Genomic DNA, 13,585 nt, shown 5'->3' with positions numbered 1-13,585 from the left:
AAAATCCTTGTAAATGTTCATTAAAATAAAATTTAATATAAAAAAAAAGAAAGATAAGAAAAAAAAACAAGTGCAGGTTAGCAAATATTTCCCCTACATAACTGCTGAGTGTGTTTGAACTTATAATCTCTTAGATAAGAGTTGAGTGTTCAACCAACCAACCAACCATCAGGGCTCGTGTATTTGTATGAATAAAATGTCAAATTCCCTTTATATAAATGAGACGTGAGATGGCAGTATAGTGGTTACCACACTTCCTTACAAGGCCAAGTACCTTGACCTGAAACACTGAAATAACTCGAACATCCCGGAGAGCTGGGAAGGCCAAGTACAGTGGAGCCTCTATGATGGGACAGCTGCACACATTCAGGGAAACAAAAGAAAGTTCTTATCAAACTGTGAGGTGCTGCAAAAATCACGAGCTACCACTAAGTGTCAAGTCCGCCGAAAGAAACACATATGGTGCCAACTCTGCGCACTGCCTACACGGCTTTCCAGACCCTTCCCGGACATTTCTAGAATTCTAAGGTCATAATTGCGAATGGTTGCAGACATGGCCAACACTGGAGAAATTACTGTATTTAAGGGGGAGGCGGTAAGTTTGTTGTATCCATGGCAGGGAAAGAAAGACTACTTTGTTATCTATCACATTATTGCCTTAGAAAAGGAAAGAGTGGTTTATCTATTTGACATTTATAGAACTACTTTTTTGACAAAAGCACACTGTTATGTTAAAAAGCTTCTATATAGGAGTGGGTAAAGGAAATGGGAAAGATCTGGAAGAGACCTGAAAAGACAGGGTAATGATGGACATGGTCCAATGGTGAGTAATTTTATAAAACATAATGAATGGGAATGATTTTATGAAACACAATGTAAATGAAGAATAGTTGGAAACACAATACATAGGAACTTTGTAAGCAAACGAATACAAAATAAAAAGAAACAATTCCCATATAGAAAAAATCTTCTCTTAAGAGGGACTACAAGTATAATTCTCAACAAAAATAATTTGTGCATTCCTTCATGGTTCAGTTAAATATATTTTAAAAAAGCAGTTAATATTTATTGAGGAGTTGTAAGTATCTAGTATAATCTCTCTATAATATTTCTATAAGGGAAGCACCAATAGTTACTTATTGTTATTTTCTTGCCAAATAATTTTTTAATCACAAAGGATTATTACACTTCACTTGCAAAGTGTATGCCCATTTAGAGGGCACAGAGACGTGATTGGAAAACTTCTAAAGGAAAGAAAGGCACATTCCCTTCCCTACTCGTGCACGGGCTAGGTGTCAGAATGTGTGGTTTTCTCCCAAGGGCCTCTTGATTTTGCTTACATTACAAAGTCTGTCAGCACGAAGCTGACATCATTCCAAAGCTTTCCAAGCAGGTATTTTAATGCTATAGGCACCTTGGACTTTTATCAAACGCTTAATAACATTAATAGGATTAAAAAGGTGGCTTCTCAGACTTGTCAAACACAGAACGTAGCAGTCATTTCACATACAACCATGTGGAAAGTGGGCACTCATGGGGAGAAGGTGACCCCGCTTCCACAGTGTAACATAAACACAGTGAAGAGGTTCATCAATCCAAACAAACAATCCCAAAACTAATGTAAGAACCCAGCTATCCTTCTGCCGCAAAATGTTCTAAGATTTCTAAAATATTATAACTCATTACAGTTGATGAGAACCTGTAAGAACGAATTCTACTTTCCTTAGAGTATCTTTTGAGGTAGAAAAATAGTTGTCACAAGAGGTTCCCTTTATTTTTCATAGGAATCTAGCTGGTTAACATTTTTTTGGAGTCATGTTGCATTTTCGCGTTAGTCACTGCAGGATGTTTGGGAGGTACAGACAGAGAGAGTGCTCGCAACTTAACCTTGTAACAGGGCCCAAGGCAGTGCCCATGAAATCTGAGCGTGTTTGTCAGAGGAATCGAGCACGGGGTCCCCAAGTCAAGGAAGGCTTTAGATATCAATCAAGAACCAACCCAGGATCCCTTCTGGTTAATTTTTCATGCACACCAGTAATGAAATGCCCTCTGACCAACACAACAGATATTTGAAACATCAAGAGAGCTGGTGAGAGCCAGACTGTAGACGCCCGGGAAAATGCTTTCGGTCAAGATAAAAAAGGCCACGCAGCTGCTGGCTCAACACTCCTGCCCGGAAGGGACACGCACCAAGCTGCTGAATGGAACGGAGGACTCGTTCTTGGGATTCATTTTGTTTTGCTTAAAGAAAAAGCTTTTTCATTTTTTAAAAAATCAGCTCCTACTGAAAATGTATCAATTTTCTATGTGTTCAAAAATTTACAAGTATGAAAACCACTGCTCACCAGAAAGCCCTTACTTTTCAGGCTAGCCCTTGCCAGGGAATTTCACATTTCATCTTTAACATTTGTTCTGTCAAACTTGCAGACTACAGTTTTCCCCCTCTGACAGACCTTGTAAATTTCAAGAGCGCTTAAAAGGCGAGTCCATCTCAGTTTTGGATTTTTCTGTATGTTTTGTAACTATAAGAGAAACTCCAAAGCAGGCGGAATTTTAATGTTGCAAATTCATTTTTTTTCCTCTGAAAAGCAAAATGATTCAAGAGTTTGTTAATATACTTAAAGAGCTTTAAGACTTTCAGAAAGGTATTCTGATCACCAATAATTATGTAGCAGGCCATCCAGTTCATATGGAAATGTTCTGCACAACAGAGACCACAACAGCCTTGATACTTCCTTGGGCTGGGGAGTAATAGCTTCTACAACATCTACACAGAATCTTGGTGGTACAGCAGTTAAGGAAAAGGCTCTAATCAAAAGATTGGGGAGAGAATGGGGAAAGAATGGATAAAAACCACTGCAGTAGAACAGATGAAGAAATGAACTGTTCGAACAGAACATATGATTAGGCATTATATGTGGGGACGTTGTTCTAACAATCGGGAACAAGGGGTGCGTTGTGGGGAGGGGTAGAGCAGGGAGGGGGGCAGAGGGAGAAAATGTATAACAATGAATGGGGGCCATTTCCTGTCAGCATGTACAGTCTGCTTCCACAGAACCTTCAGGGCAGGTCTACTTTGTCCTACACGGTGGCTTCTGGAGTCAACGCAACAGGAATGCATTTTCTAAGACACAGTCTCTTAAAGCTTGAGTCAGCACCTAACAAATTCTATCGGTTCAGATCAAGATCTACTGGAGATCAGATCATTCAACCACTTCCTAATAATGAGGTTAGGAATAATAGTAGTAGTAGTAGTAGTAGTAATAATAATAATAGTAATTATTATTATTATTAAAAGCTTATGGAAGAGAAAAAGAAAACTCCACAACTCTGTTACACACACATACAGATAGCTACACATACTATACGGAACTAATATAATAATGAGAAGACTGACATGTAACAATAACTGAGAAGAACAGAAGGATGTAATACTTGCATTTTCAGCATCTCATTCAACTTTTGGAAGAGTAGAAATCAATGCTACAAGTGACAAAATTGATATGAATGGGGAGGGTTCCAAACACAAAACAATAAAAGATCGTACAAATGCAGGGCTAACCCACTTCGGAAAGCTAGGTTTACAAGTAAAATCCAAACAATGTTCTCAGATGCTTCATAATCCTTGAACTGATAATCACCGTAAATTAAGAGATGGGGGAACACAACTCAAACTACGAGGTGCTGGTTCTTGAGGAGAGCACCCCACAGCTGGGAGGAACCCCAGCCGATGAAACGTTTCATCCTACGCCAAACCACACGAGAGCTGCAGTCATCAGATGTGGTGGCGGCGGCTGCTGTATCTCTGTGTTCCATTTCACTAACAGGGGAAGCCATGGCACAGAAAAGGCAGAAAAGGCCAGCATCTGTCCTGAAGCATCGCTTTCCATAGCAAGGCACAGACATCTAACCATCATCAAACAGCAGCCTCGGCTTAGATATTCAAGTGGGCAATGCTAGGTTGCATGATCGGACCAGCGGACCATAAATGTGGCCCCATCAGAGGTTCCTAGCCTTGGTCTCTAAAATAATGGAGGAATTCTAAAACATATCCTGCCCACCACCAGTGAATATCCTTGTCCCATATGACGGCAGGATAAAGATAAACAAAGGCTGTCAACTGTATAAGGAGAACGGACTTATAGTGCAGACTGTTGAGCAGACCCCAGTCAAACGTGACATGCAGGCTACACGATATCCCTCTCTATTTCGTAGTCTTTATATGACAACTGATCTGATTCTTTTTCAAGGCACATGGTGTCATAGCCACCTTGGCACACAGCTTTTTAAATGGTTTTCCACCCTCGAAAGGTCTGGGCCCTGGCTGACTGCTGGTGGATGAATTTAAAGTATTCAAGGTTGAAAATTCTTCCTTTAGAAGAAATATTAAAATAAAGTTAAATTAAAAAAAAAAAAAGACAGTCCTCTTGGGACTCTGAAAATCTGAAGGTTTTTAAAGATCTAGGATTTTCTGCAATGCTCATCAGCTTTATGGGCAGCTACCAAGGCCTGGACCACAAATCAGCCTCTCCTAACTGGGCCTAATGTCCTGTCACACTGGCCTGAAGGGGCCCCTCCCAGAACTGTGGGTAAAGTTGATTCTATTGCACTGCATGCCACGCTCTGAGTCAGCTCCACATGTAAACATTCGGCTGACTTACCGGGCTGCTTGCTACTGTCGAGCTGGGGCCTTCGGTATTGTTTTGCTCAGGATTTGGGTGCGTTTCTTCTGCCCCTCGAGTTACAAGAATTCGGAAATGCTGCTGCCCTGCGTTCTGATCCTGCCTGATCTTGAACATACACGCTTGGCCCTGCGCGGCCCTCTCCATGGAATTTGTCTGGTGGATCTCCCGGCCCAGGCCGCTGCAGCCGGGCCCTTCCAAGTGGCTCCGGTCCTCCGTGGGGCTGGCTCGCTCACTGCGAGGCTGGGTGGGATAGGAGGTACTCCTCTCCAGCCGAATGCGGGGATACCTCACCAGCCTGTCCCCCTTCGTGCCGGTGAACCCAAAGTTGTAGTCGCCACCCAGGCCCGGTGCGCCCTGCTGGGGCTGCTGCAGCTGGAAGACGAAGCACCGCTTCGCGGAGCTGCCAGAGGCGTCCGGGACGTGCTGCAGGGACCAGCGCCGGGGCTCGGGGGTGCCGGGGTCATTCTGTCCCTCGGACCCAAAGGGCATCAGCCTCACCTGGCGCATGTCCGCGCTGGACGCCCGGTGCTGGATCCGGACCCCGCTTATGTTCAGTCCAGGCGAGGTCTCGTGGCTGTCCAACCTCGGGGCCACCGTGGGCTCCGTGTCCACCCGGCCATCGGAAGGGACAGTACAGACCACTCTCTGGCCCCCTGGGCTTGTCCCGTTGACCTGCTCTTCTGCATCTCGGGGTACCCTCGGGGGAGAACTCTCGGGGCTCTCTCGTTCCGAGGTTCCCTGGGAGCTGCTCTGTGAGGAGCACCTTCTCACCCGGGCGGTCCAGTCCTCCCGGAGGTCCGAGAGGGCGCAGGGCAGCGCATCGGCCAGCGGGTCGGGCGGCCCGCACTCGTCGGCGTGGCCGTTGATGGCCTTGCGCTGGAGCGAGATCTGCACGGACGAGCTGCGGGTGGGCCTGGGGTCCAGGCTGGTCAGCAGCTGCGGGATGAACATGGACGTGCTCCGCTTGAGCGCGCCCTCGGCCGTGGGCTGTGCGCACCGGTGCGGGCTGCTCCCCCGCGGCAGCGTGTGGAATGCCATGACCAAGTCCTCGGGCGGCTCCCGCTCGAGGATCTCCGACTCGGGGGCCGTGTTGCTCCGGCCCGAGCCAAAATGAAACCGAAGCCGATGGGCCATGGCGAACAGGGGGGCTGGGAGGGAGAGGGGGAGCGGCCACCGCAGTCCCGGCACTGCCAGAAGTCAAACCCCAAAGACATCAACTCCAGGAAAAAGTGTCCCATCTGCCAAACCGTTAGCACTGCGGCGCCGGGGGAGCGACAGATAGCAGATAACCCAAGTGGCCAGCGGCATTCCAGGCACGATTGGATAAGAGCAGAAACCTCACGTCCGCATGGGGACAGAGGGTAGGGTGGCTAGGACCACATGACTGAGCGCTCGCCCTCCAATGCCAGCCTGTGGGCTTAGCTGAGCTGCCCCCCTCTCCCGCTCAGTATTTTTTTTTTATATAAAAAAAACAGCAAGAGCCTGAAACGGCACCTTCTCAGCTGCTGCTTTTCCATCAGCCAGGCGAGCTCCAGCAGGGAGTTCTCACAGCTGACCAGGGCAGCAAACGCTGTGAGCAGCGCTGCTATAAATCTCAAGCACATCGCATGCCTGGGCCCTGTCTTGCTCCACCACGCTAGGCACTCACACTCTCTCCCAAGCACGTGAGGGCGTTCAAGACAGCAGCACCCGCAGGCGTGGGCTCCGAACTCCTGCCACCTTGCCCACCTCACAGAGAATGACAGACAAGTCACCCAGCTTGGTGACAGGACATCCCAGTTCGGATGTTATGTCTCTCCGTTATTTATGACATCACCACACTCTCCCCACGGAATGCAAACTCATAAAACGTACTATAAATACAATTACACACCCTGCAGAAGCTGTGTCCCTTGAATGCGGAATAATTAGACCATGATCTACAAGGCACAAAATAGGTCAGTGGATGAGGAGAGAGGCACAAACAACCACATGGTCAAGTTCACATTCCACCGCCTGCTACAGCTCTGACACTTTGCATTTAAAAGATGAGTGCATTTGTGTCAGTGTGGAGTCTCACATATAACGAGGTTGCCAGACGTAGACATACCCGAGAAAAGAAACTCAGCCGGGGAAACAACCACCCCATATGTGCCAGGTAGGAGAAAAAGGAACGGCAACAGAAGAGGAATTGAAGCAAAGCTGCGCCTGTAAGTTTTGAAGGACTTTAATGTAAATCTCATACCCAAGAAATGACGCCTGGTACTGACCATTTCTCCATAAGATTTTAGCAATAATATTCCAGTTAAGACCCACGCATGGGATCTTACTATTTCTGCAAAGGACCAAAACAGACTTAGGAAAGAAAAGAAAAAAGTGCATGCTCAAAAAACTGTCATCGACTTTGAAGTTCACTTGAAAATATGCTCTGTGTTTTAAACTATTTTCCATGATCCAGAGACACCAGTTATTTAACAATGAGGTTTACTTGGGAAGGCAGAAAGAGAAGGAAGGAAAATTCCATGCTTGCAGAAGGTGGCAAAAAGTTTATTTTACAATCCACAAAGCAGGACTTTGTCAACAGTTCTGAAGTCTAGGGTGTGGGGGATTAACCCTGTGTTTATATAGGCCCAAACCTGCTTTCTCAAGTTGTGTGTTTCCACTGCCAAAAAACGACCTTTAGGAGGGAAAAGGAAGCTAGTTTGTTTAAGGCTAGAACTGCCGAGTACCAGTACATTCAAATACTGTCTTAACTGGATGAAGAGTGAACAAAGAAAACGCCACCAGCATCACTTCTCAGCAACAACCACACTGCAGATGGCTGAGGGCAAAGCTGGGAGCATCAGACACGTTTGCCTTCACTTAAAGTTCTTACAGCTCGTCACCCAATGTGTGGAAGTCTAGACCAGGATTGACAGCAAAGTGTCAGCAACAGTTGTTATTTAGGTGACAGATGTGGGGAAACATCTTTAGAGAGAAAGTGTATAATGAACCTCTCTTCAGAAGAGAAAATGAATCCATTATTAAGACATCTTGAAAGATCAAATGTGAAAAACAATGTATACGAACTTTGTAAGTAAGACAGTATAAAATAAAAATTTTATTTAAAAATAAACAATACAAAGCATCTTGCGGGGGGGGGGGCAATTTATCCCAGATTTTAGTATTTATCTTAAGAGGAGCTACTGTATTCAACACACCAAATCACAACCTTGATTCTAAGTGTGGGATGCATCTGTGTCCCTGCAAAAATTCAGTTATGCTACACTCTCTAAGTCACTTGTTAAACATATCGATTGTTTTGATAATTCATTCTGCTAAGATTAGGAGCAGACTAGTTGTAAGAAGTGTCAAGTCAACATTCTTGCCCTGCTGTAGAAGAGAATGATTTCTGACCTCAACAGCGCCTCCTCTGGTCAGTTCCCTGGCTCTTCCCTTGGTGGTTCTCCAGAAGGTCTTCCAGACACTCAGAAAGATCAGAGGAATGACTCACGTGACTGTAGGTATGCCAGGTGCAAGAGGAGTACTACAATCAACGTCCTGCCTGAACCGCTCATTCAATACAACGAGAAAGCAATTTCCCATTCCCATGTGTGTAAGAGATCCTACCCAAGGAACTAAAGGTCGCTTAAGGCAAAGTCACCAAGGATGCACGCGTTCTAAATGAAGAGATGTCTGCTCTTTGGTCGCGGCCGCAAAAGCGAGATGACGAAGGGAACGTCATCGTTTGGAAAACGTAGAAGTAAAACACACATGTTGTACCGCCGCTGTGGCTCCAAGGCCCAGCACCTCCAGAAGTCCACCTGTGGCAGGTGTGGCCACCGTGCCAGGCACAAGAGAAAGTATAACTGGAGTGCCAAGGCTAAAAGGCAAAATACCACCGGTGCTGGTCATACGAGGCACCTAGAGATCGTTGACTGCAGAGTTAGGCATGGATTCTGTGAATCAGGAACAACACCGAAACCCAAGCGGGCAGCTGTTACAGCACCCAGTTCATCTTAAGAATCCCTCTGTTTAATTCTGCAGTAAATGTTCTGGTATTATGAAGAAGAAGAAAAAAAGAAGAGATGCCTCAATGGCATGCCAGGATTTGCTGGATTTCTGACTTGATGATCTCTCTGATCTATTTGATGATCAGGTAAACAAGATGCAATGCCCTGGCAGGGTCTCAATGAAAGGTGAAGGGCGGGGTGATGCATGACCATTGGGCTGGGAAACAGGAGATGGCAGGGCTGGCCGCTGAGCTTCCACTGACTATGTGTTCAGACTCTTGGAAGTTCTAGACCTTCATTCCACATCCGCAAGCATAGCAAGGGAGTGAGTCATCCTATAAGGGGCCTGCAGACTGAATAGCCTATCAAACCCAACTATTACAAAATTGGAAGCTGCCACTGAATTCTGGTGAAAGGAGGGGCCACAAGAACACTCCTTTAACCAAACAGCACAGCTGAATTTCAGGGAAGGTAATTTGAATTAACTGAAGGGAGTTATTATACTCCTATGGAGAGTAACTTAAAGGCTTCAAATAACATGATCTGGTTCATTTTCATAATCAAAATACATGGCTCAGGGGGACCTGATGTATACCTTCAATGTAATTAAGAAAACTAAAATGCCTTAAGCTGAATTGCTTTTGAAATTCTAAAAGGAAATGTTAGTCACATGCCTATACATGAGGATGACAGAAGAACTGATGCATTTGAGTTGCGGTGTTGGAAAATGGTGCTGAATAGACCGCCAACAGAATAAACAGGTGTGTCCTGGAGAAAGTGCAATCAGAACGCTCCTTGGAGGCAAAGATGGTGAAGCTTTGTCTCATAAATTGTGGACATGTTGTTAGGAGAAGCTATTCCTTACGAAGGGACATCATGCTTGGAAAGGTAGAGGGTCAGTGAAGGAAAGGAAGACCGTCAACAAGATGGACCAATACAGTGACTGTGGCAATGGACTCAAACGTATTGAGGATGACAAAGAAAGAGACAGAGCCTTGCCAGAACTTATTATTCACAGGGTCGCTGTTAGTGACACTTGAATTGAAAGCACTTAAGAACACATTTAAGTATATACATATACACATGATACTCACTTTACTGATTGTATTCTATTTGTGCATGTATATATTTACATATCCATACACACACAGATGCAGTAAGGAACTTCCTGAATACCAATTAACTAACTCAGCCTTATCTTTGGCTCTTTAAAAGTACTGTATAAGAACTTACTTTGAGAAAGCGCATTTTTGAAAACACAGCTTACTTTTATCTGCTAAATACAGAATCCCTTCTTGCAATATACTGTTAAATTGGATTTTCATTTCCATGAAGGAGACTGCCATAGATTCTCTATTGAATGAGGGACGGCGATACACAGCCTGGCTTCCATCTCAAAGACTGCATGGTCGTTTGCTGATGTGTAACGATGACCTCTTTGTGGATTAGTCTCCTGTTCTGTATTGCCAACATCAGAGCAGAAGCAAAAGGTCTGATACTATCACTGATGGCTTTCACTAATATTTACTGGGAGAACATACACACAGAGAGACATGCTTTCTGTCATAATGACACTAAAATGCTTATTAGAAGTAAGAACTTTAACAGTGGGACAGAAATCTTCTCTTTGCGAGTATGCACTGTCAGGATGTCCAACAAATAAGAGTTTGAACGTTTATGCTCTAAAAAGGCAATTTACACACATTTTGCAGGAATCAATAAAGGTCCACTTACCAGTCTGTTTTCGTCAAATACTTCAAAAAGGAGCCTGTGGTTTGAAGGATTTACCTGGAAAAGAGAAAGACAAGATAGTAAAATGAACAGAAACAAAAAAAGGCAGAAAAGCAGAACAAAGTTTTAGAAAGCACACAATACAACATATTAGACACTTACTAAAAGAATCATCAACCTACTCTTCTGAAAATCTATGTTAAGTAAACCAAGGTTTTCACCATTCATTTCCACACTGAGCATCTATGGACCAAGAGAACAAACGGGCCTGTCTTGGAGACTGTGCAACCAGGGTGCACCTTAGAGGCAGGGATGGTGAAACATCATCTGATACACTTTGAGCATGTTGTCAGGAGGGGTTAATCCTTGGAGGAGGACACCATGCTGGGAAAGGTGGAGGCTCAGCATCAGAGAGGAAGAGCTTCAACAAGATGGACTGACACAGTGACTCTGAGAACGGCCTCACGCATGCGGGAGTTGGTGAGGACGGGACAGGAAAAGGGCCAGGTTCAGATCTGTTGTTTATAGGGTTGCTATGAGTCACAGTTGACTATCTAGCATGTAACAACAGCTATCCTTAATATTTCATTATATCAGAAGAAAAGACTCTGGTTGGGTCTCTGATATACTAACAACAACAAACCAAACACAAACCAAACCAAAACCTAAAAGGTAACGGGGTAGGTGTGCTGGAGTCAGTGAGACTGGCTCAGGACAGGGCAGGCTTCAGAGCTGCTATATAGGTTGCTAAGAGTGGCAGCCAATTGGCAGCATCAGGATGGATGGTGAAGAGATTGAGATTGTACACAGCTTTAGTTTGCTTGGCTCCATAGTCAACAGTCTTGGCACCAGCAGCCAGGAAATTAAAAGGCGCATTGCAATGGGAAAGTCTGCTGTTAGGGACATCTCCAAAGTGCTGAAGAGCAATGGTGTCTCTCTGGAGACTAAGGTGCGTCTGATACAGGCCATGGTCTTCACAATCACTTGTTATGCATCAGAGAGTTGGACAATGACCAAGGAGGACAGAAGGAGAATTGATGCCTTTGAGCTGTGGTGCTAGAGAAGAGTATTGAGAATACCATGGACTGCTAGGAAAACAAAGAGATTTGTCCTGGAAAGGGTTAAACTGGGTGGCTCCTGGGAGGCAAGGATTCTGAGGCTCCGTCTAACATACTTTGGACATGTTGTAAGGAGAGACAGGTCCTTGGAGAGGGACATCATGCTTGGGAGGGTGGAGGGACAGCGCAGGAGGGGAAGGCCCTCTATGAGGTGGATTGATTCAGTGACTGGGATAATTGGGATGGGAGTGTCAGAGACAGTGCGATTGGCACAGGACAGAGCGGAGTTTAGGGCTGTTGTACATAGGGTCACTATGAGTCGCAAGCGACTCGATGGCATATAACAACAACAAGAGTGGCAGGCGACTTGATGGCCCATAACAAAAACAATAACAACAATCTAAAAGTCATTGCTCACGAGTGAAAATCAACTCACAGTTGAGTCTCCGTTGGTTTTCGGAGGCTCTAATGTGCTCAAGAAGAGTTGCCCATCTTCCTCCTGAGAAGCCAACCATCACAGCGGAGGCTTAGTGGATTCCAACCACCTCAGAGATGCTGCCTGTGTCTTGGTGAAGAAACTTCCTATACCACCAGAATTCTCTTTTCTGACTAAACAGTTTCTAAATCCCTACAAAAAGGCACCCCAACTCCAGGAGAACAAGCTACATCCTCACAGAACTGTCATTTTAGATGCTGTCAAATTCCCTTTTGACACATAGTGATCCCATGTGACAGAGTAGAGCTGTTTTATAGAATTTTCTAGAAGCAGATTTCCAGATCATTCTTCTGCAAAGTTGCGAGGTGGATCTACAGTGTTAACCGTTTGGTTAGTGACAGAGCACCTTACCATGCCACTGCGGTGCTTCTTCACAAAGTTATTGCCTGAAGAAATAGTCTCAGTTCTACTGAGATTAAAGAGAAGAATGATAAAAAAAAAAGGACAGTAATAGTAGCAACAGCCACAAGAATGTTCTACTAGTTTCTAGCATCTTGTTAATACCCATCAAGTCATGTAGTTCTCACAGCAACGCTGTGGTTAATAACATCAACCTGAATTTTGACATGAAGAGCTACAACAAGGAGATTAACTTGGTCAAAATCCCACAGCTCATCTGCAGGACTACCAGGACACAGGGAGAACAAATTTAGTCCCACTAGAGACATAAAGAAATAAAAGACTACGAGCAGAAGAAAAGACTGTCAGAACGACCAGAGTTCTTCTCTTATGAAAAACTCACAAAATGGTCTTCACCATCATTTGGACTCAAGTATCGTTTAGTAAGGTAGCTATGGTGGCTTATTGCTAAGGAGTTGAGCTACCAATCTAAAGTCACTTAGTTCGAATCCACCAGCTGCTCCACAGGAGAAAGATGGGAAATCTCCTCCTGTGTGATTTACCATCTTTGAAATCCACTGGAGGGTCAGCTGTGAGCCACTTCCAACTTGATCGTACACAACAACAGTCGTTTAATAAGTACCAACCACATACGCAACACGATGCTAGCTGTTCTCATTTCTATCATCCTAACAAAGGTGTGTTTTCTGTTTTGGTTGAGGCTTGAGTGTCGTCTGTTGCTCGCAACTGGGTGTGAGCTGGTTGGATTTAACCTCGTATTGAAAAAGGCATTTGGTCACCAGTTTGGGGCTACTTTCCAGTTCAGGAAGATGAGTGGAGCAGCTAGATTATATAAAGGTGCATTTTCTGTTTTGTGAGTGTGGACTGCTGCTTGCAATTGGGTGTGAGCTGATTGGATTTGGCCTTGTATTTAAAAAGGCATCTGGTTTTAATTGTTTTTAGTAAAACATTCTTCTAAATAGTATAGCACTGGTCTGTCAATTTGCTGCACAGAGGCAACTTGTGGTTGCTGTGATGGTAAAAACTGTGACAGTGATGTGTGAAATGCGTTAATGCTGGACAGTGTTTGGTGGAACACCCAGATTCAAACAGGCTTAGAAGCAGGAGTGGCATCCACTTCCAAAATAGCTTGCCTCCAGAAACTCTATGAATGAAATGATGAAAGTTATACAAGTGTTCAGGTCTTTGATTCATAGGGTTGCTATGGGTTGTCTACTACACAATAACACTTAACAACAACAACAACGGAACAATTGAGGAACTGGAGATTGGAGTTCATCCAGA

The 13,585-nt window shown here is 44.7% G+C and overlaps 1 protein-coding gene across 3 annotated transcripts in view; it reads right to left on the bottom strand.

Moving 5' to 3' along the window:
• Positions 1 to 13,585, bottom strand: part of NEDD4L (neural precursor cell expressed, developmentally down-regulated 4-like, E3 ubiquitin protein ligase) — a 280,431-nt gene that overhangs the window by 161,189 nt on the left and 105,657 nt on the right. For all 3 annotated transcript variants that reach the window (XM_006891744.1, XM_006891745.1, XM_006891746.1), the window contains exon 4: positions 10,391 to 10,444. The gene's annotated coding sequence lies outside the window, so the exon portion shown is untranslated. The remainder of the gene's footprint in view (positions 1 to 10,390; positions 10,445 to 13,585) is intronic.

Source organism: Elephantulus edwardii, unplaced genomic scaffold (assembly GCF_000299155.1).
Source record: "Elephantulus edwardii isolate Elephantulus edwardi_28Jun2011 unplaced genomic scaffold, EleEdw1.0 scaffold00103, whole genome shotgun sequence".
Lineage (NCBI taxonomy): Eukaryota > Metazoa > Chordata > Mammalia > Macroscelidea > Macroscelididae > Elephantulus > Elephantulus edwardii.
Note: the sequence above shows the minus strand (reverse complement) of the source record. Positions and strands in the feature narration are given on the sequence as shown.